General features: G+C 38.3%; 1 protein-coding gene and 1 long non-coding RNA gene across 2 annotated transcripts in view; both read right to left on the bottom strand.

Annotated features, from left to right (window-relative positions):
• SLC2A9 (solute carrier family 2 member 9) overlaps positions 1-9,791 on the bottom strand; it is a 115,138-nt gene extending 105,347 nt beyond the window's left edge. The window contains exon 1 of the mRNA XM_021396259.1: positions 9,723-9,791. The gene's annotated coding sequence lies outside the window, so the exon portion shown is untranslated. The remainder of the gene's footprint in view (positions 1-9,722) is intronic.
• LOC110398843 lies at positions 12,993-18,814 on the bottom strand. The gene is made up of 2 exons (XR_002438667.1): positions 14,492-18,814; positions 12,993-13,675 (listed from the first exon to the last, which is right to left on the bottom strand). It is a non-coding gene; the product is annotated as an uncharacterized LOC110398843 (long non-coding RNA).

Here is a 24,350-nt window from a genome sequence, read left to right as displayed (position 1 = left end):
AGGACCTAGATCATTTCACAAGACTCAAGTTTTATTGCCGAGGTTAATACCAAAAAGATGTGATAGTGACTGAATTATATCCAAGTGCATGACTAAAGCCATGTATTTTGAAAATCCTGGAAGAAAACTACCGTACTGCATACTGTTGTTTCTAGGGACATTACTTTCATAATAAGACTTACAATGTTAATTAATAAAACAAACCTGAGAACAGAAACAGGAATCTACAAGTAGTAGACACCAGCCATAAGGAAGAATGTATGAAGTTGTGGGTTTATTTCCCAATTACTGAAATCTGCAATCATTAATTGTATAGCAAGGTCCTTGGTATAGATTCCCTCAATTCATGACTGTAATGAAAACCAAGGTTCTTGTGTGACAAGACCTGCGAAGCACAATTTAAACTCCCAGACCAAGAAGAGATGCAACAACATACAAACACACAAGTTACACAAGCGCTAAAACACTGGGCATCAATCATACTACTGAGTTTAATTACTTCTGCATAAGTTAATTTCAACAAATGTTAAAGCAGTGCACAATGCCACCATTATTTGGGACATGTATTGGTCAATCTATCATTGAGTTATTTTGAGAAGTGGGGCAGATGTGAGAACAGCTTTTGCTTAACAGAGTCCTCTAGACAGTCAAACCTAAAGCTAATTGCAGATTCTTGTAGAAAGATACTTTGTGCTTTATGTGGTAGATGAAGTAACTTGTTCATGCACGCAAGTGGATGTAGAAAAATATAGCTCAACACTTACATAGTAATGACTGACCATTAGGAATTTTAATTTGGGAAGATGCAGAAACTATTGTGGATCACTTTGGTTCCCTAAAGCAGACAAAAGAAGGAGAGCATTAAAATAAATCTTAAGAAGTGCCTTTGTGTTGCTACAGATCCAGACTGTAGTAAGCAATATGTTCTACTCTAGACATTTCCTCTCATAGAAGCAGTTGAGAGCTAGAAAAGAAGCAGAAAAGGACAGAAATAATGAATATTACTGTATGAGACTAAGCATACAAATAACCCTAGCATAGAAAGGAGATGGTTGATAAGTCTCACAACTCAGGATTTAGGGAGCTTCATGTATTAATCTTGTGAAACTCAATGCGATAGCATGTTGGAATGAAAAATATAAATAATTTGGAGAAGTGAAACAATCATGGAAATTAGGTCCAAATCCCTTTACTCTTCCTCACTTTCATCTCCAGCCTCCCAAAGTTGCTGGAGTCATGATCCTTGTATACATACTTCATTTTCAGAATTAAATAATTTAAATTTGTTACTTAAGGTTTTAATTGAAGTTCTTGTCTTCTCATTCACATTTTGTTTGATGGTTGCTTATACTGTTTCTCCTTCAGCTGAGGTGTAGCAGTTCACTAGCAGCTACAGGTGGAGTTTAGCAGTTCCTGGCTATCTATATTTGAAGTCTGGGAACAGGAAGGTATTATAAATTTGTCAAAGTCCATAGATTCTTTTACTACCCTGTTTTTGTGTTAGAGTAATACCACCCAGAGTGTTAAATATCATGTGTCCATCATGCCTGCTTTGTTTTCCTTCCCAGACAAAACCTTCTTTGTGAGAACTGCATGTACAGTTGATTTTCAGAGCAATATTGTTTGCTGACATTGCTCAACAATGGCTTGGGCACATCAGGTGCTCAGGGCATGCTCTTGAACCCCATAGAGTGCATATACATATATATTATACATATATATATAAAATACAGTAGATTCTCAATTAGTAAGAATAGGTCTGGTCTAAAAATGGCTCAGCCAGTCAGGTAATTGTAAGCAGCAAAATATGGTAGATGTCTTGCAGGAACTTCTGAATTTTTTCCAGCAATACATATAGTCAATATTCCTCTGGTCTTATGCACATTTTCTCCTTCTCTTCCCTAACCCATTGCCAGTTAAACTCTGAACTGGAAAACAGCAAGTCTGATTAACAAGAGGTCAGCTCAATAGATGTTTAAGTGTAAAACTGCTTAGTGATCTTCCATAATATGTTATGTGTCAACTGACAAGATGAAGACAACGTATTAATCCTATTCCTGAGTCATCTGCATGGCATTTAAACTTCAACCAAACAGTGTAAAGTGTAACAGTGTTTCAAAGAAAGACCAATAGCAAATACTCACCCCATGTTTTTTAATTGCTGATTTCCAACAAACAGTATGATATTTAAATAGAAGCAAAGGCTGTTTTATCAGCTGTGTCAGAACAAGTTGATAATCTACAGGCAAACATCTTAACATCACAGCAGGCATGTTTTCCAACTTTGTACTCAAGATCCTAACAGCTGTAGAGAGAAAAGCCACAAAAGAGGGAAACAGCACTAGTTTGTCTAAACTGAAATTCATGACCACATTTCACCACTTAGTGTGGACAATGTTCTTTATTCCCAAATACTATCCTAATCCAGATCAATTCTCAAACAGTTAATAACAGCAGGAAACTTGTCTGGTTATTCCTTTTGGCTGTAAAGCATAACCCAGGGAAGCCTGAACAGTAAAAAACTAATTTGTCTAACAATCACTCTTTCAAAAGAGGCACAAAGCTTCTAGCTATCCTACCAGGAACGGCTACCTAGCATGCCAGAATAACATGGACAGAACTTAATGTAGCCACTATTAGATCTGTATGAATTCTTACTGTCTCAAAGAAAATGAGACCTGTCATCATAAATGCTTATGCTTTCGGAGAGCACATGTGCCAGATACCATAAGTATACAAGCTCTTCGTGTGGAATACCCTGCATAAGTGTAAGTCCCTGAGATTGTTCAGTGCATAACTGTATCTTGCAGATCGGAGAGATTTCATGCTTCTTTTGAAACAAACTTGGAAAATGTTATTTCCTCCATTTGGTCTCCTGGTGCTGATCTTCCATTACTGCCTTTCCCCATTCCACCACTCACATCATTTAACCTCAAGCCACAGAGCTCATTCCTGAAGCTGCTGTCCCAGTCTCACATTCTCTTACCTCTCCACAGGACTGGGCATGATGCTACTTTAGGCTCAAGTTCTGCTTGTAGCTCCCACATCCTTATGACTTTGTCATCTAGTCATTTTGATTAATACTTGTTCCCCTTTACATACAAAGGGCTAGTACAACATCCCAATTGTCCCAGACTTAATTTTTCCTAAAGTCCTAGCTTTAAATCTTCAACTCCTTTTTGTGTATAAGTGATACTGCCCTAATTGTAGTAAAGAACTGTGCTGTTCTTTATCTCTTTCTAGGGACGTTACCTGTGCTCACACTTCATCCCAAAATCTAGAACAGGAAATACTAATGCCAAAGACTATTAATTACATCAGACTTCATGGCATTCAAGCCTCATCAAGCGACCTCTGTCCTGACCTACATTTATTGATTAAAGCTTGATATCCTTTGTGGGAAAAAGAGATACAAGGACAAGATAATCTCTCGCTCTGAGGTCAGATTGCTGCATGTTTACACGCACATCTTTGCTCTGACTCACACCCATGCACAGTCCCACATGAGCCACAGCCTACTCTGACCAAACTAAGACTTGTCTGTGTTATGCAAGTCTTTGGCTGATAGTGGATTTCTAGGACAGCAGATTACATATGGTGCTATTCCTCATATCAGTACTTTTCTGTTCCAACCAGCTGTAGGCAAAAACTTGGACAAAACTCTGACTGCATTTAGACACTGAACATCCAGACCAATCTTAATTCACTATCATCTCTAAGCTGATGTAATCTTGCCTAGCAGTACAGGTTGTTCCTCTATTCACATCGCCAAGAAAGTTACTGGAGATTAGAGTGAGGGATTTTGCAGATGTGGGCAGAGAAAGGCATAATGTGACAGCTTCAAGTAACTACAGAGATTGAAAAAAAACAAACCTCATAGCTATTAATCACATTTTGCTTAACCTTTTTTTTCCCCAGTAGCTATGGAAGGAGGAATCTGACCGTGACTTCCTTTTAAGTTTTTTCTCTACATGTTCTTTCACGTCTACAGGAATTACCTTGAAACACCAGCAGCTCAGCAGACAAAACGTTTTTAACTACAGTTTATACTTCTCCTCAAGGTTACTGTTAGGTGTTTTTGCATGAAATGGAACCACTCCATATCTGTAACAGTCTGAGATGACTTCAAAGCTTTTAAAAGTTGATACTAACCTCCTCAAAGTGCTCTGGCTATACATGCACTGTGTTATGACCCCACTATATCTGCTTCATTTGCTCAGGAGTGCCAATACATTACTACTTAGTTCTTTTGAAAAACATCTCGCTATCCCCTAAAGTTTGTACTGGAACAGCTTTCTATTATATTATACAAAGATTTTTCAGCTGAAAATTCAGGTGTTGCCCAATATTGCCTATTCATTCTTCCTGTTAAAATTAAACTAGTAGTGCAAAATTATTTTATGATCACAAAAACCTCAAATCCTCTATCTTGGCAAGCTGTAAATTACGCAAAAGGATTAAAATAATAAACCTTCCTTCCCCACACTCCATGGTGCAACTGAAAATCCATCTCCAATAATAGCAAGGGGATTTGACTACTCCCTAGTTAAACAAATCTTTATGACTTTTCCTTCTTCCCATTGTATGTGTTGTTTGTTCATAAAGTTTATTCTCATTAAAAGCCAAGGATGAGTCAAAAGCTTCATTGCTACATACACTTTAACATCAGGGTTTGGAATGAGGAACAACTTCTGGCTACTAACAAAGCCACGAGAAGGACCTGTGTCCCTTGGTAGGATTATTCTACTTCAGTGCAGTAAGCAAGGAACTAAATAACCCTCCTGATTCATTACTTATCCACTTTCCTCTCTCATTCATGGGCCAGTTTTGTTTGAGTTAAAAGCCAGCAGTAAAAATACATTCTTTTCAAGCAGTTTGAAATACAGCCTGGGATCAGAAATAGATTTAAAATAGAAATGAACTCCCTATCATTGTTTTTACAATAGGGAGGGACTGAATATTTGTATTCAGCCATTTGATTTACAGTTTTAGAAATCACTTCATAGTTTATATCACCAAGGACTCACTGATAAACACACAGCCCTGAAGTATATCAGGATAACTAGGTGGTTATCATCTGACATTGGATGGGAGTGACCACTTCATGCTTCTGCACAGTACTGCTTGTGAGGGTTTGATTTCAAAAAACCAACCAACCCAGATTATCAGAACTGAACAGCAGATTCTTCAGTTCTTTTGTTTTCTCCTTACAGCCACCTTCTTTCTCTTCTCTCCTCGTGCCTCCACTGCCAGGCAACATGGAGCAAGTCTCATCCATTTCCTAAGGACCAAAATTATTCCTCAGAGCAGGGAGAAAAGGAAGGGGTGAATAAGGAATGAGGTTGCCTTTACATCAGACTTACAGGGAGAGCTAACACTGTCTGGACTAGGTAGCTGGGAAGTAATGGGACTTGCTGCTGAAGGAGCAAGCAGGGCTGCATGCAGAAGCTGCTCCACTCCAGTGGTAGAGAGCAAGGCAGGCCAACCATCTCAGGTGTCAGAGACTAACACAAACATCTGGATTTTAAACATATTTTTTAACACATACTTTTTTATTACACCCAACTACACTCACTCTGACAGTCTAGCAATGTGAGAGGAAAGTACCCACTGCAAAATTAAGGGGCTTTACCTGCCTAACTTCTCTCTTTGCTCTTCATGACTGAGTGCACAAGGAATTTCTACATATTCCAAGTATTTTGGGAACTGAGCTGTTACACGGAACTCCAAAACACTGGAGTCAGAAGATGAGACTACTTATGAACAGTTATGTAGAAACAAAAACAAGGGAAGTTGAAAATAAGCCCATAAGCAAGCCTACTGTCTCCACTTCTGGTGGAGTCAGTTACTGCCTCCAGCCTCTGAACACAGATCCCCACAGGGCCCTTGCAGAAGTAAGGCATTTTATAGCCTTGGGGTATTGCTCATTTTAAAAATCATGAAGTGAAAATTTACTTCAAATTAATTAACAAAGTTTATTGAAAAGGTGGGTTTGTTTTTCTGATCTTCCCAGCAGACTTCGGGCAGTTCATGATCTTTGCTTGCTTTACACACTGGGTGCGTAAGTAAAGGGCTGTTTTCTGCAGCTTGCATTTTCTTCTATCGTAGGACTCAAAAGATAATGAGTAAGAAGAAATACAGGAACAGATCCTTACCTTAAGCCTTCAAAACTCTTCAGTAGGATTTAAAAAAAAAAAAAAAGAGAGAGAACAGCTTAAATGTACAAGAAAATCTTTCTTCCGTGAATAACCTCAGCATATGCAATATATATAATACAGAACTGGGCCCCTTGACTGAATACGGAATGTCTTAACATAAGTACAATATAATATACAGAATTAGACCCTGTGACTGAGTAAGGTATGTCTTAATTATTTTGTCAGGGATATATGGTGCAAAGATTTTCAACTATGCCTTCCAATTAAGAAAATATATTCCACAGTTTTACGAGTGTATTTTGATTTAAAACATACCCCATAAGATCCAGTGGAGAGATTCTCATTAACATACACAAATACTTGATCATCACTCTTAAGTACAAGAGAGAAAGGGTACAAAAGTCAGTTACATGTTGCATGTTTCTCACTCATTACTACAAACATTAAGGAATAATGACCACACTGGCCCCTTTTCTCTTTAGATTTTACTACTGTAAGATTATTTCTTTGTATAATAATTAGAATAGCTAGGGGCTTATTCCAAACCCCAAGATTAAGACTCAGATTTTGTGCCAAACACTTAAAAAAAAATAATCAGAGGAACTTTTAATTAATGATTATTCTGCTCTACTTGGAGACAGAAGCAATTTGCAATAGAATCACCTATCAAGTTGCATATGATTAATCTATGCTTGCATCAATTAGAAAAACATTAGAGAATCTGCCATCTCTAAGGAGCTTAGTGGTTCCAGAACACTACTTTCTGAAGATAAAAGCATACTACATGCATAGCTTTCCCTCAGAATCAGAAGATTTCCCTTAAAAACAAATCCTTGGTGAATCAGTAAACAGATGAGTAGTTGCTGGGCAACATCTGCCGCACTGGCACACAAGGGAAGCAATGAAAATTTGAAGAGCCTCTTCTTTCCCTCCCAGTCAGCAGAAAGGACACAGGATGGGATTAGGAAAGACAGCCAACCCCTGCCTGCAAGTCAGGTTTCAGTCAGTGCATCACTAATGGAGGTGGGAGAAGTGTGCCAGCAACCTCCACTGGCCAGAAGCTGCTGAGGCCTTAAGTACAGCAGCCAAATACCCCATAAAATGCATCTCAGTTCCTCAAGAAACGCCTTCCCCTCTCCAATACCGCCACTTCACTCCCACACAGGGATAAGCCCTTAGCACTGAGCTTCTGAAGAGTGGAAGGAGCTGAGTGATAAATAGGAAATAACATAGTCAGCAGACAAAGAGAAATTTACGGCACCTAAGCTGGTCTGTTGGCTTAATATTAACCACTTCAATGTAGTAGTATTCTAAGTGAGAGAAAAAGATCATTCTTTAGACAAAGTATGCATTTTTTTTTCCTTTGTTATTTTAGTTCTCCGGTCAATAGATTAATTTTACTTCAATTAAAGCCTTAGAAAGGCAACAGCACTTGTCTTAGAAGGTCTTCGGGCTGGTAAACATAGAAGAATGTCCTCTGTTAGACATTTAAACACTAATACAAACATGGTAAAGAAAATATAAATTTATATATCCAGTTCTGTACTTGTTTGGTTTTTTTTAATCTGACCTTACCATGCAGAGAGTTCCGAGGAAGAAACAAGTTGAGATCCTGAAGAATAAGCACACCTAAGGAATCTTGCATTTTATAGCTTCAGTCACATGGATGGTAATGAATTAAATTTGAATTTGACTTCTGAATCCAGTTGGCTCTTCCAAGTTACTTTCAAATCACCTTCCTGCAACTCAGCCTTGGACTCAACCATCAGGGATTGACAACTTCCACTGAGGTGGTGTTATCCAAACAAGATGACTACACGCTATTTGAAGAGGTACTGATAGGGAACATGTATTCACGTTAGTGTCGCACTTAAGGGTCTAAGTGTGCTTCCTCTAACATCTGCCATACCTTCTGGCTTGGGTCCAGGGCACTGTAATAGCAGTGCCAGTAACTCTTATGAGTTATACACTCCTTTCCCAAAGAGCCATTATCACTAATATTAAATATTTACATGGTAGTTCCTACAAGTCCCAGGATTCAAATTCCATCTCTCTATCCAGAAGAGGAGTAGTTCCCTGGTAGGGAGTTCAAGACACTTAGAGTGAAGAACATAAGGTGAGAACAAATGGAAAAAACAAGTCCTACTTAGTCACAAGAGACATTTAGACATCATCCTGCAGGAAGCTCCTAGCCACTGTGCTGAAGGGCTATTCTAAAACACAAAAGAGGTTAAAAATCAAAGTTGGCTGTGCTTTCATAAGATCAGATTTGAGTATTCCAATTCCATCTAAACCCTACAGTGAATTAAACCTAATAGGCCAAGTAAAACCCTATATAATCCTGTTAATCTGCAGTCACCAAGTGATCATTTTGGCAGTCTGGAGCTGGATTTACATGAGATTAGGGCAGAGAGCTCTCCAAGATGGCTCACGGGCAAGAGGCAGTGTTAGCCACATCAATGCACATCAGTCCAGTGGCCATAGAGCAGCAGGTGGGGAAGGGTACAGCACAGAGACCAAGCCCCAGACCTCACCTTCCACATTGGTGCAGGAGTCTCAGTGCTGTTCTCCTGTAGTCCTTATAGAAGTATGCGCAGTGAGGAAAAAAAATATACTATGTATAGACTCAACTACAATACATCTTAGGGAGATTTTTCCTGTGAACATTAACAAGACAACACACTGACAACAATAAAATAGCAAGGTAAGTATAACAAGTTGTTAAATCCACCCTGAATAAGTTAAACTGAGGTTAGATAAAGCCTGGGAGAACACAGATGAAGAAGATACATAAGTGTTCAGTTAATCTTTGACTGTAAGAGACAGTGCTGATGCCTCCTGTACCTGAATGGCTTCTCTGGGGAATAGCTTGAGTGCTTAAACCAGGGACTAAAACCCAGATCTTTCACCTACTGAAATAATGGAAGAAAATCTACAAACTTCAGTACACGCTCAAGTATACACGCAGTTCAGCCATATATCCTTATTCTCCATAAGGAAGATTTTAATGTGCTGTTGGCATATCAAGGAACATAAATATTTTCTAGTTTTAATGTATATTATATATACTCTTTAAAAGCGCTTATAACTTTGTAGCTATGTTTCTTTTACAATATAGAAAGCACATCCTGATGAATTTACTTAGAGTACTGGATGGTAAGATGTGTGCAGACAGACGTACAAAGGGAAGAAAAGCCTAGAATCCGATGTGATTCAAAACAATTGTAATAGATATGCTTAAAAGAAGTCCTATACTTAAACCTTTGTCTGAATTTTAAGACAAAGATTATATATGCATAGAGATGCTTAGCCATTATAAGAAGAAATTATCAGAACTCAGATGACCAGACTCTCATCTGCTGACTACAGAGATCACAACACACACCAGCATGCTGCATGCTTGTAAGACTGAGAAGAGCACAGAATAACTATCCAGCTACTCCACACACATCCTTAACAGATTAAGTCAGCATGCCTCAATTCAATACCTCAACTTGTAAGCAACCATATAAACACAGAGGTTCAAAAAAATACCTACAATATTAAGGACAGTCTTCTACTTACTATGTCCTTAAATTAGGCTGATGTCCATTCATCCCTCTACACACTCTTCTAATAAGCCAGTGTTTCCTCTTAAGCAATGCCATCTCTCTTTTATACTGCTTGTCCTAAGAGCACTACTCCATCCTAAATTCAGATATACTGACTAATTAAGCAAAGCAGTTCAGCTGCATTCCCTCAGGTGTTCCTGGAAGGGAGGGACTCAGCCCCAGTCTGAGGGGAAGTTTTGTACCCAGTGACTGATGGGACAAATTGACTGATTTCCTTCAGCAGTTTTTCTTTGGATATTACTGTTGAAAATAATTTAAAATAGGATGTGAAATATATTCAATTAAAAAAAAAAGCCAACAGAAAAATTTTCATCTTATTCATTATTTTCTAAAATTCTCAGATTTGAAAGCAAAATTATACCAAAATAAACATAAGAAAACACTCAGAGATAACACTGGATTCTCTCGGAAGTACTTATATTTTACATTTAAATTTTGGTGTATGGCTGCAACTAATTTAAGAAAAGAGTACAGACCCTAACATTCCCACAATTTAGAGACATTCCCAAACCACATTCTCAGAGAAGAATAGCTTTGAGGTATTTTCAATAATTTGTTAGTTAATTCTTTAATATTCTAAAAGTGATTTCTATATTTGTAAGCACTGGTCTTAAAATGTAATTACAGGAGAAGGACTAATGGCACACTGGGCTGTAAGTCAAGAGAAGTGATAATGGCTGTTGACTTAATGTTTACAATGGCACCTCTGCAGTGTTGTGTCAAGCTCTGGGTCTCCTGGGATGTTAGAGAGATGAGCTATTGGAAGGAAGCTCAGACAACGGCAGTGAACCTGTTATGAGGGTTTCTAAGGGAACTCCAGGCTTGTTCAGTCTGGAAAAGAGGAGGCCTAGCGGTGAATTGAGTTACTGTCTTCCACTTGATGGCAAAGGGGGAGGCCTAGAGAGGACGTGGCTGAACTCCTCTCAGAGGCAACAGTCACCAAATACAGAAGGGGAAGTCTTGGTTGTAAATATGACAAAAAAGAGTGTTCACAATGGCTGGTGGAAATCTGGAAGAGGCATCTGGAGAATTTCTGTTTTCTGAGTGACCTATGTTAAGGCTAGAGTTAGCCTCACATTACTAGTCCAGGAGGCTGGCCTAGGTGGACTTCAGACACTACTTCCAACCAAAATTATTTCATGATTTCATGATGAGTATTTTTATAATACTCAAGGTTTGGTAACATATATCATGCAAATCCTCTTAAGGAAATAAATTATGCCAGCCAAAGAACTTTACAGCTGTCATACTTCAATTTATTTTAGAGCATTTCCTGTGTATAAAGACTACAAAAGCAGTTAAACTAACAGACCTGCTGAAGACACTGTCACACTGACAAATTTCTATTTTAAATCCAGTCTAAATATCTAGGCAGGATTTGGAAAGAGGAATACAATACAAATCTTAAAAGTTTCTGGTTAAATCTGGAAATGAAACCAAGTATTGGGAAAAACACATTAATAGTCACAAAAATATTTCAAGCAGCACTGGATTTTGAAGTGTTGGACTTCTAGCTAATATGTTGTAATAGACCTTTCCCACATATGCAAAGAACAATTAATTTGTTATTTTTTCCCAGATTTTTATTCCACAAAATACTTCTCCATCATATTTTATTTTTTATTTTCATACTTGATATACCTATGAGTAGACTATGAGATATATTTTCTTTAAATTTTTAAGCCAAGGGTAAGTGAAAATTCAGAACTCTTTTAGCAGCTCCATCACTGTGGTAGTAGTTTGCAGTAGTTAGTAGTTTGAGACTTTGATTCCAGAAAACAAACAAAATTATTCTAGAGTTAATTGATAGGTCTAAACTAGTAAACCCTTTAGAACACAGGGAACTGAAGGACTAGGATGTGTTTGAGAACTCTGCCAAATTACAAACGTAATGTAGACTCATGACCTTCAGTAATATTTTATTTCTGCTTCATTTTGTACCCTGGCTGCACAGCAGATAAAGCCAGTTATTGCTGCAGTCTAAGCACGGCTTGTGATAAAGGTTTAGACAATGGCCTGGAAGCTAGGGTTGGATAATAATTAAGATTGTTTTCACATCAGAGTTTATTTAGTCTACGAAGCTGATGAACAGGAGCAGTTCACGGAAAAAAAACGTCAAGATCTGCTCCCACCCTAGAATTAACCTTTTTCTGATTTATTCCATTGCAATTCTGTAGCTTACTCAATTAAGTAGTTATTCATCTCTTTTTTACTCCTACTTGTGCTTTATTATTTTCCCATTCTAGTCCAATTACATTTAACATTGTTGTTGTATCCTCCACATCCCTTCTCTGTCATTGGTCACCCACATACAACATGCTCAGAAAGAGCCCTCATCCACTGAAGTTCTCACCCTCCTTACACAGTGCCACTCAGCTCTTCCTTACCCTGGCATGACTGGTAAGAAACTGGGTGACAGCCCTCCTGGCCACTCAGTGCCCTCTGCTCATGACAACACTCGTGACTCTCTCATCTTTCCTGTTTGGTTCTGAATTACCTGCTTCCCATTTACTTCTCCCACAGCCAGCTTGCTCTTCTTCAGCTGTTCAGTCCCTTTTACTGCCAGCACCATTCTGCACTCAAATGCAGACGATCATTTCTACTCCATACTGCACAGTAGTTGAGGTTTCTGGTATCTCACCTATGTCCCAGCACAGTGCTCTTCAGACAGCAGCTTGCTGACAGGTAAAACCACAGAATATTTTGATTTTGTGTGGAAGAACATAGAAATGGAGGGGAAATTTTTCCCTCTGGTAGAAATGAACCCTGGGTGGATATTCAAGTATTGTTTAAATTCAAAAAATATTCAGGTTGAGAGAATATTAGGCACTTGAATTACACATCATTGAAGTACATGAATATTTTTACATGTATAATCAATCCTTGTTTAAAGATGAGGAAACTGAGGCAAAGATATTGTAAATTTATTCACCAGCATGTCATGCTGAAGACCTAACTGGAGATGATCTGATTTTTCAAAGTTAGGAGCTCTTGTCAAGTCCTGACCTCTCCTATCTGTCTGCCTTAAAGTGTCTCTTTTGTGCAAATGAAGCAAATATGTTTAGGTACAAATTCAAACTCAGAATGTCTCAGAGAAATAAATGTGAAACGCAATACAAAAAAACGAAAGGTTAGAGAAGACAGAAGGTGAAAACGTAATCCTCAGATGAAGAAATAACTTCTTGATCCAATTGGATGTACAGGTCACAATGAACAGCTACTATTTATTAAAGACCACTCCAGAGTTTTTATTTTGGGAAGAGAGGCACCTAACACTGAAAAGGTACAGCATTAAATTTTAAAAAGTCACTGAATTAACTCAAAGATTCTGAGTCCATATTTGGGCTTTTTTCAAATCCTGCTCCTCTGGTTTATGTACACTGGATTTATCAGTTCATCTGAAAATTATATTTTTAGAGGTTCAAATGAAGGCATGAAACCTTCCTGTCCACACAAATCAGAGCTCCTAGAGAAGTCTTTGACATTCTTCCTCAGGCTCTTATGACATTTTCTTTCCTTCCTTTTTGTGTGGCCAATGACCATTTTCTTCCCTTGTTTTCCTTTTCAAAAAGGTGTGTCTCTGTTTTAATCCATGAATCACAGAATCACAAAATCACAGAGTGGCTGAGGCTGGAAGGGACCCCCAGAGGTCACTTGATCTCCTCTGTTCAAAGAGGGCTGTTTTCTGCTCCAGGGAGAGATCTTCTCCCAGTGTACCACCCTTTCTCACAAAGTATGCAGAGTAACTTGAGATTTCTGATTTTTCCCTTCAGGAATAAAGAGGAGTGGGAAAACTGAAAATGAGAACACATCTGCATGATTCCAATGACACCTTCAGTCCTGTTTTGAAATGGTGTAGGCTGCTTCCATGTCAAATTGTGGTGGATCTTCTTTTCCTTCAGTTTCCTGTTTATAGAAGGAGATTTTGTACTTATTAGGCACATTTGAGAGGCAATGATGGCTGCTTTTGCTCTATCTGTAAAAGTGATTCACTGAAAATTAGAGCGCTTTGTAAGCACTTTGATCACGGTATTCTCCTCCTACTCTGAGTCGGACTACTTAGTCAGACTTGGCATTTGTAAAGGCATAAGGAAACATGTTTACTGGAAAAGCTACTGTTCTTTATTGCTTGATGATTTTATTATGGATAATTGCACATCTTTCTCTGATTTGGCTGAGAAAATATAAACACAAGCTAATGTGGTTAGCAGGCTGGCAATACCTACAGTTTTCTAACACACATATATTATTGCTGACCTCGAAGCTGGCAGTGTTAGTAGTGTACTCGCTTGTTCTAATAGCCGAAATATATGGAAGGCCAAGGACCCAAGGGAATCCGTGCTGACCCTTTACACTTTATTGCAAGATGAATGTGAATTTGGAAGAAATGCCTGTAGAGAGCATCCACTGATATGCAAGAACAAGGAAGGAAAACTTTCATCCTCACTTCTTCTGTATCTAAGGCTTGAACAGTGAAATACTTAACTACTTAGAGAAACAGAAGTTAATGCTGAATGTACCAGTCCCCATTTTATATATATATATGTATACTATGGTAGAGTCTACAATTATAAAATCAAGTACTCCTTTCCAATTCTACAATAGAGAGAATCAGTTTACTGCTAGCCTTGACCTCGTACTAATGGTTAAAATATGTCTTGGATCATAATATCTTATGAAATGCTGCATTTGTTGAATGACAAATTTGAACAGTAAAATTACCTGTAGATACATACCAGTCAGTCACATCTGCCAGGAACTTTCAAACATATTTCCGAGTGGATTCTTGAACAACAGGAGATTTTTTAAAGGTCATTGTTGGGAATGAATGGCTTCAGAATTAAAGTAACCACTCATGTGAAACACAATCCATTTGGAGCCAAATCTTACTTGTTATCTTCACATGATAAGAAAAAGACATGCCCATTTTGCATAAAGATGAACTGTTATTCTACCCAACTTTTCTAGCACATTTTTAGCAGCTTTCCAAACATATAATAGAAAAAACTAGACTACAGATTCAGGTAGTAGATATGTGGCTAATTGTTTCTTGATGTGGGATCAACAGATTTTGCCAAAAACCTACCAGCAGACATCAAAAATACATTATATTAAATATTTCGTAATAAAATTCCATGTAACATCACACGAACTAAAAATAAAAGGGACATTTATACAATGAAACACAAAGATATATATTTTTAAGTAGCGAAGTCACAGTTTATAGGCAATAAAAACATAAACTTTGTTCTCAGTATCATGAGTTTCTTTTATATGCAGTTCTCCCCTTTGACTTCAATAACCACACAATTAAATTACACTTGAGCTTTCACTTCATGAAAAATGATTCCTTATTTATACTATCCTGTGAAAATAAAAGATGCAGATTGCATCCCACCTCTATTACTCATTTCTAGGCTAGAAGTAAATGCTTCCCTTCAGTTCCAGTGGAATTCATGGGGACTTGTTCAGAGGTTTTTGGAGCTGGATGTTTAGCAAGGATGCAAAGAGGATCTGTCTGTAAAGACAGAAGCTAAGCTCCAAGGACACAAGCCTTGGTTTCTCGTCTATGGAGAACATCTCAGAGCTGCTGTATTCAAACCACAATGGTGAAATCTGAGCGATTTCAAAGCCTGCTGGTTTTAGGCCATGATTATCACTGAGGATATGTTAAATACTGGATAATAAACTTTCCATCTGGGTTCTGCAAAATGCTAATGAATGAAGTATCTCATTCCTTTTCACTGAGTTTTTACCAATTAAGTTCTGAAAAGATCATTTATGGAGAAGCCTGCAAAATGTAAAAGCTTGGTACAGCTTTTCTCGTGTCAGAGTCTTTAGTTGCATAATTTTCTGTTGCTTATTACATCAGTACATTTTGTATTTGAAAATAATTAATACGGAGTAGATATTTTAATATATAACTGCAATCAAGTATTAAAAGTAAATTCAATATAAAAATACATAATTCAGTATGATATTACATTACATAAGGCATTTTATATATTGCATTATATAAATATTCAGTTTTCATTTGCAGACTCACTGTTTACTGAGGCTTATGATTTCCTGCTTGCTACCTCAAGTTCACTCTTTTCCAAGAAGATCAAGACAACAACGAAAAGGATTTAGGAGCAAAGTTAACTAATCTGTCCAGCATTATGATAGGCAAATGATTTTGCCTAAATCATTGAAAATAATCCAAGGATATTATTGTTAGGTCAGATCTGCAGGCTCCCATTTTAACTGTCTGGATGAGTTCTCCTGCAGAATACTCCCTGACAGGCGATGAGAAGATGCAGTCATCTTAGGGAGCTTCAAGCCCCTGAAGCTGTGAACATCTGTCTTATCAAGTAACTCTCTTGACCTCCAGCTGCCACCAGGGAGATGAGGCTTCTTGATCCAATGCCTAGCACTGAGCCTGGCAGTAATCCCTCAGCCTGACACAGTTCCCTTTAAAGTTTGAACATTCTGATTTATCAGTGATCTCTGGTTTATAGGCAACTGATGCAAACAAATGGATGCGTAGAGGCAGTCTTTACATGTTTGTTTTTTTTTTTTTTTAAACGTTCTATTTGTTTTTGTTGTCAGGATAGCAACAAGAAACTGAAGGGCATTTAGAAACCATTCCATTTCCAAAGTGCAGTGCCCCTCTTTGCAATGCATCCTTCACCTCTGATTCCTTCCCTGAGGCCCAGCAAAGCCAGGTTTTATCAGGCTGCTGTAAGTGCAATGTTGTTCCTCCTCTGAACTTTTGTCAGGCTCAGGACCAAGCCCTCTTAGTTATTTTTTTAATCTTTCCTGCCAAAATCTCCCTGTGCATGCTGTACTCCTTTCTCTTCTAACAGCCAGTGTCTTTGTTCACATACAGGAAATGTTCTATTGCTCCAAGACCCATTTTGAGGGTTAAATAACGTATTTTCTTGTTTATGTTATCTCCCGAAAATTCAAAGGCTTCACTGGTCACAGTCCAATTGTTAATAGCTCTTTCTTTTCCTACAACAGGAGCACTGTCCCTCTGTGACTGAGGAAGCACCCTTGAACAAACATGGCTGGTATGGATCCTGTGTTTGAAGGAGACCACAGTGTGTGGGAATATAAATGGAGAAAAGCAGACATGGCTGTAAATCAGGCTGTTTATGGAACAGCACCATCCCACAACATGTGGGAGTCTTAGACTAACTCCATATTTTATCTTTGAAGAAAATCTTAGGAATTTTCTTCCCTGAGAGCCCCTGTTCTTTTCTTCTGACTCAGGAATGGAAAAATACTTTGTTGAGTGCAATCAGCTCTCAGATGGAGAGTGGGGCTGCAGGAGCTGCTAAGAGCGAGCATCAAGTAGAGCAGCCATTTATCTCACCCTTTACTGGATTCAGATTCACAGTTCTAGGATCTGCCATCATCTCAGGTCAGTCATTTCCAATCAGATTCAGAAACACAGTACTTCAATTCTATGCGTAGAATATAACTTGATCTAGGCTCTCCCACTCCGGCTTAAAAGAACGTGTAGAATCAAGTGCTCTGTAGTTGAATAACTTCTTGTAAATGACAGGAGTGGCTGCAGTCTCTAGGGCAGAAGCTCCACTGTAAATAGTGAGAGAAATATTTTCATTGCTACATGTTGAGCTTTTAAAAGGTTTCAGTGTTCCAATGAGAAGAGCGTATTCCTGAACGCACATGGCAATAAGCTGCACAATAGACGACTGAGGAAGCAGAACACTTTCTTCCACTCTCCCTCCATCCACATTTAAAAAGCACTTTCAGAAACCCTGCAGCCAGCAAAAGGCCCCTAGGGGCACACCTGACAGTCCAACATAGGATCAAGGTGTGGAGAAGTTTATCTGTAAAAATAACAAAACTCTTCATCCTCTGTTTCAGCTGCTAAGTCTGTTGGGGAAAAAAACCAAACACGTTAAGAGATTAGAGCACTGAATAAGCCTTAACCACAGGGTTTTTCCTTGAAATCTCCGTTACTACGTCTTTTTGTCTCCTGCTTTTCTTCTGCAACAAGAAACCACTCTAATGGTTGCCTGCATCTCAGAGCATGCTCTGTGACAGTGCTGCAGTCTGCCTTCTGGAGGCAAGGCGGAGTGTTGCCATCACACCGCTCTGCTGACTCTGTTCAGCCCAAAACAATTCATTTTCAGAAATGGCTTCATTTTCACTGTAAAGGCAAACTATGAGAATATTCTAGAATAGATGGATCCTACTAAGCAGATAAGACATTAATAAAGTTAAAATGTGTCATGTTTTAAGTTATGTGGCATTGTTTTTTGGAGCTACATAGAACAGTGACAGCCCCAAGGTGAACAGGTAGAGCGTGACTCAGCTCTGACCTCATCTCTGCTACTTTCCCACTGCCACTTCTTGAATTTCTTTCCTCTTACACGCAGTAAATGACACAAAGAGGAAATATAATAGTCAAAGAGAAGAAAACACTCCTTTCTACAGGATTTACACCTTACTTTCAGGAAGAAAATGGCCTGGGGAAAATGATTTCTCTACCTTGAACTTTCCTGAGTTTCCTACAGCTGTATATCCTGATGACGTTCAAGACCACTTTGATCTACAAATCCGGACTATTTTTTATTAGCTAATGCTTCCTGAATTGTTGGCAATATGTATTTATCCTCCTTTTGATATGCATGCTACAAAAGATAAACTGTGAGTAGGAAATGCAAACTCCTTCTGATAAAGGAAGTGTGATGAAGAATAACCGTTGAACAAGAGAAAACAGGACAGTTCAGATAACATATATTAATGTGTAGAGCTGGTTTGAATGATTTCTCACCTTGTCCATTTTAATTTTCCTTACTTAAATACCCAAGCAGTTACTGTTTTAGTTAATGCAGGGAGGTGCATGCTTCTTGGTTATTTTTCCATTTTTAATTACTCTTTGTTTTTGTTTTTTAGGTGTTTTTTAGTTTTTGCTTTTACTTTTTAAAGTATCTCCTCAAAGCTATGTAAAACGAAGAACTCTCACAGAAAAGCACATTTCAATAAAAATAATAAACACTGCTACGAGTGCTGGAAATGTTTTCTTCATTTTTGTACTGTAATCCTTTTTTTTTTTTTAACATCCCAAAAAGGCATTTTTAACTGGGTTAATTTTTCCTTTGTATGAGGGATGGTCCGAAAGTAATGCCTCATATTTTATTATGTTGTCCCATGATGGTAGAGGCAGGTGTTGGTGGTATGGCAGTGGAGCCTGAACCTTCCCAATATTCCATTACAGTTTGTTGCCATGTGACAGATGGCAGGAGAGGGGCCGTCTGACAAAACGGCGTCCAACTTGGAAGCTCAGATGAAGAAAAGGTGTGTCATTGAACTCCTCCATGCAGAAAAAATGCACCCATTGACATCCACTGATGCTTGCTGAATGTCTACAGAGAGCAAACATTGGATGTGAGCACAGTGAGGCGGTGGGTGGTGCATTTCAGCAGTGGCAACAGTGACAGTGGTGCTAGTGCAGACTTTTTATGAGCACAGCATGCAGGTCCTTGTTCATTGCTGGTGAATATGCACAGCTAATTGTGGTGACTATGTTGAAAAAGAGTGTTTTGTAGCTGAGAATTTTCTCTACCAGTTAGTGTTATTGTTCTCTTTATATCTGTTGTAGTTTCCATAGAAATAAATAGGAGGCATTGTCTTTTTAAGTTGGGGTGTTCATTTGAAGAAAAATGCTCTAAATAATTTCTAAATGAGTCCTCAAGGAAGCAGAGGAGCTTCAATGTGTATTCTGGAGGATAAAGAACGTAAAACATAACAGATTGCATCTCTCTTTCTTGGATAACTCCATCTTGCTCTTTGACACTCAGAAAGTAACAATATCTTTCCATGTATTGACCTAAGTTGTTGTAAATGATATGGATATCGACCCCATTTAAGGTGGTATAATATCAGCGTAAATGATGTTGTTACATTCTACAAAAGGTGATCTAAGATGTTTTCTTTGTCATTAGCTCCAGAATGTAATAGTAGATGTGAAAATTACCTGCTGAAACCAGGAATGATTACATGTATTTTTCATTTGTGAATCTTTTGGTTAATGATTAAATTTTTAACCTGCAGGTCTCAGCAGCACCTTGTGAGACAACCAACTGTAAAGGAACAAGCATGCTTGAAAAACTCCTTCATAAATAGCCCAGAAGAATCAGGAGAGACTGTAACTATTTTTTTTTTCCCAAAAGTAGAGGAAAAGAAGGACATACACAGAAGTTTTCTGTAAAAGCCAGAGGCAATGAGCTAACACAGAATCTGTAAAGCAAGCAGTAACCACTATACTGATTTATCTCTGCTGTGATTGGTCCCTCTGACATATAAAAGAGATTTTAACACTAGGACAGTGAAATTTGCTGATGCCAAAATGGCTATGACAGCTGAGGGTATGTTTCACAAACTCACCAGAGGCAGAGGTGGCAGGTGGCTTCCTGTCTACATTTATTTTTCTTCTGCTTACTGGCTCAGATGTATGTTCCTTAGGGTTCTGATACAATTCCAATCAACTTAATGAAATTTGCAGTGTCCTGAACTTTCAGTATGGACTCCGCTATTCTTTTTTTATCTTCAGAATATCTCAAAAATTCAATGAAATGCCAGAAAACATTAGAAATAAAGTAAGCTAGAGATGATCTTTTAACTCGGTCCAATTTAGGCTTTTCTTACCAGCTAATTAGCACATCTCAAGATTAAGTTTACTACAAGCCATCCTGTAAGGATAGATAATTTTGAATTAAAGAGAACACAGAATTAAATAAAAAAAAACTAGGCTAAAGCTTAAATCAGATTTCTCTGTGTGTGAATACGAAATACAAACCTTCTGCAGTGCTCAAATCTCACTCTTTAACAAGATGAAATTTTTGTCAGTTCACTTTGTTTTCATGCTTCACTATGTCCTAATTTGCATTAAATGAAAATGACTTGAAATATTAAAAGCTATGTTAAAAGAAGACAAAAAATAGCATATTGACATGTTAATATGGGGCTGTCCATATTCCATATCAAATGCAGTATTTTCTCTCCAAATGCACCAAATGAAGATCATCACTTCCTTTTGATGGCAGCTGTGACAGATGACCCACTCAAGCGGAGGAGCAATAACACAGGTTGGCAATTTCCACAGTATTGCCTGGCCAGATTCAATCACAAGACCTCAAAACTGAGTGCTGCTGACTAGGAAGATGGATAGTGAAGCTAGAAATACATTAATTCAATGTGTTACATATTGAATCATAGAATCATTAAGGTTGGAAAAGATTGTTAAGATCATCTAGTCCAACCATCTACCCATCACCACCATGCCCACTAAAACATGTCACTCATATGCCCAGTCTTCCAGTGAAAACCCTGTTGATTCATTACTAAAGAATAATTCTATCCTCACATCAAATACAATATCGTAGGGCATCCTTACTGTTCTCTTTGTGAAGTGCCCTAAAATTGAGCTCCACAAGGAAATATCCTCTTGACTTTTGCAAGTTTGAATGTTCAGCTTGGCTTTCTGTCTGCTGTTAATTAATATGTACATTTTTCTAGATGATGAAGGACTCATTTCATTCCTAAATTTCAAGATTAAATGTCAGGACAGGCTTCCTGTGGAGTATCCTGATGCAATCTCTGTGAGAGAGATCACGACCGGACAAAATGTTTACACGCTCTGTATTGCCCTAATGTCCTCTTGGGTACCTCTGTACAGCCAAAGCATGACAGGTGGCCTATGGGCCTGCTTCTCCACCTTTGAGAAGCACTGATCCACCATGGCTGTCCTTCTTTTTTGCAAGCTCAGTAACCTGTGTTTGACACTGTACCACCATGGGCAGAGCGGCTGTAAGATACAAGGAGCGCAACATTCTTTTTCTGTTACACACAGATTCCAAAATAGCTGGAACATTCATAACGCCGCTTTTTACCTCACATGAACTTGTAGAACTCATTAAACATAATGAGAGTTTCCTAACAATGAAGAATTTATGTGGGCCTAACTGTCACACCTCTGAGTCATGCTATGGTGGGTTCTCTTTTAAGTAGATTGGTGTGTTTGGTGTGTAGGTCGGCTGTTTCAAAAGGCTTAAAATTTGTTCTGATTTGTGCTAATTTTTCTTTAAAAAGGAAAACAGAATGTAAAATAGATATTCCTCAGTTCTGTCTAGAACAAGGAAAAGCTTAATTTTTGAACCAAAATGCAATAATGGATGTGATTTAATTGCAGAAGTAATAAAGTAGCTTGTTTCAAACCCGTGCATCTTGTCATGCAACTTATTAGGAACAGTCTTGGACTGATCGTGGCAACATGGACAAATGTTATACTGATACACTCAAAAACATGCAAGAGTTGTAATTCTTGTATACTAATAAAGAAGTCCAAGATTTTAAAATTGTAGATCTTACTGTCATATCTTTTTATTTAACCAGTCATTACTGTTAGAAGAACTTTGCAGCTAGGGGTCACGATTCCGGAATTGAGATGGGTGAAAGGTAGGAAGTGCTCACTTGACCTACATGCAGAGTATCTCTGATTGCAAAAAGAATGAGCCTTTTCAACACATAACCTGGTTTAACACTGCCACCAAATCTTTCATCTCAGTACTTGTCTTAACATTGTTACGCTGTGGTTGCATGAAAATGCCATAGCTTTCCCTCAAGTTGGATTTCTGTTGCTGCTCATTGACCTTAAAATTGTACTCCAACTGTATATGCTTGAGACCAGTGAAAGACAAATAACGTGCCTGGACAAGGAGTCTGGTTTGCCCTAGAGAGGCCACCTTTCGGTATTATTTCTTGTAATACCTAGATGATAATTTACATTAAGGGCTGCACAAACCACGTTTGTAATACTGACAGCAGGACTCCAAACAGCTGTTTAGAAATGCATTAATGTACAGGATATCTGGACTCATGATGAGGACAGGCTCATCCCATCTGGAATGAGTGGAGCAATAGGTACCAGTGAAGTGCCCTGGCTGGTCACCAAGCTGCAGAGGGGAAGTAACTCTCTGACCGCTGGAAAATAATTCCTATATTAACTCATTTCTTGGGATTAATATTCAAGGATTGTGGTGAGAAATCATGCGCAAACTGGACTGAAATCTATCACAAAACCCCTGACTACATGAAAAGACTAAGAAGGCTGAAATATGTAGTATCATAGTTTTCCCAGGGAAAAAATCCCTCATTTTTTAATGAATAACTATGACCAGAGGCAGCACCTTGGTTAGTTACGTAAGGATTAATTTCTACTGACTTGTTGCTTGTTCGTAGCTTTGATTTGGCCACGCAAGTTTCATGCTGACATGAATCAAACTGGAGCTGAATATAATTTGGGGAATACAAGAATATTGGCCAAGTCCATCTTTATAAAAAAAAAAAAAGACTGAACAGTATGTTGGCAATACAGCCTACCAATCTCAAAAGGCGGTTCACAGTTTGTTTTTCTAGGAACTGGCAGATTCAGGAGACTAATCTAGACCATTTTAGATTTAGCCCCTATTTCCAAAATTGCTTATCCAGACAAAAATATGAAAAATATTTTTATGAACATAATTAAAAAAAATAATCCTCACATAGGTAAATATTCTGTCTGGGTTTTCTGATGTGGTATCCAAGAGGACCCAGATTCCCAAGATTGCTTCTTACTCAAAGACACTCAAACGGATTGGTCAGGGGAAGTCAAAAAGACAGATTTGCTCTTCCAAAGAGGTGACTATGAATTTTTAATTAAAAGTCAGGCATAAGTGTGCTATTTAAAATTTGTTTTGATTGCAGAAGTAATAAAGTAGCCTGTTTGAAACCTTTGCATCTTGTCATGTAACTTACTGGCATTACATGGTAGACATAAACACTAAAACAAAGCATGTAAAAAAAAAGTCAACCAATTTTAATGGCTGTGGCAAAGCCACAGTGAAAAGGACCTGAGGAGACAAGAATAAATAAAATGCTTCCTTTACATGTTTACTTGTTCAATGATTGTATTCATTTACTTTTATTTTTTTAATGTCTGTATAACTTGATCAAAATCGGCTTTTTCTGGCATCCCAAGGGATTCTACATCCAGCCAGTTCCTTTACTTCTTCATAGGTTTGTGAGTCCAGCATGAAGGAACATGCCAGTTTTCATACTGATTTGGGGCTCCTGGTCCTATTTACACTCTGGTGTGTAATCTGAGTTGGAATAATGTTCTCCCTAAATCAGAACTGCTGCTTGACACAGTTACAGTGCTGCTAAATAATATGGGGATAAACTACAACCCAGAGCACCACAGTGACAGTCAGTCTGCGGCATGGCTTTGATCTGTGCCAGTTAGCCCACTATGAGGCAAGAAGTAGGCCTAGTCAGGGAGGCAGCAGGCTGTGAGGAGCACTCCCAAGAGGCACTGTGGGTAAAAAAGTGCCAGCTTTGTTTCCTCTGCCGTCTGTGACCCCTTCAACTTTATCTGAGTGGACTTTGCTCCCTCAGGTGACTCCTGACGGCATGCAGCACACCCAGGTCACGTCATGCAATCACTGTCCCCAGTGGGTTGCAACACAGCACTCACGTTATGTCAGACACTTTGAACTCAACATTTTGTCTTCAAAGCCCAGAAACT

The sequence above is a fragment of the Numida meleagris genome, chromosome 4 (genome assembly GCF_002078875.1).
Source record: "Numida meleagris isolate 19003 breed g44 Domestic line chromosome 4, NumMel1.0, whole genome shotgun sequence".
NCBI classification, from domain to species: Eukaryota; Metazoa; Chordata; class Aves; order Galliformes; family Numididae; genus Numida; species Numida meleagris.
This window is presented reverse-complemented; position numbering and strand designations above follow the sequence as displayed.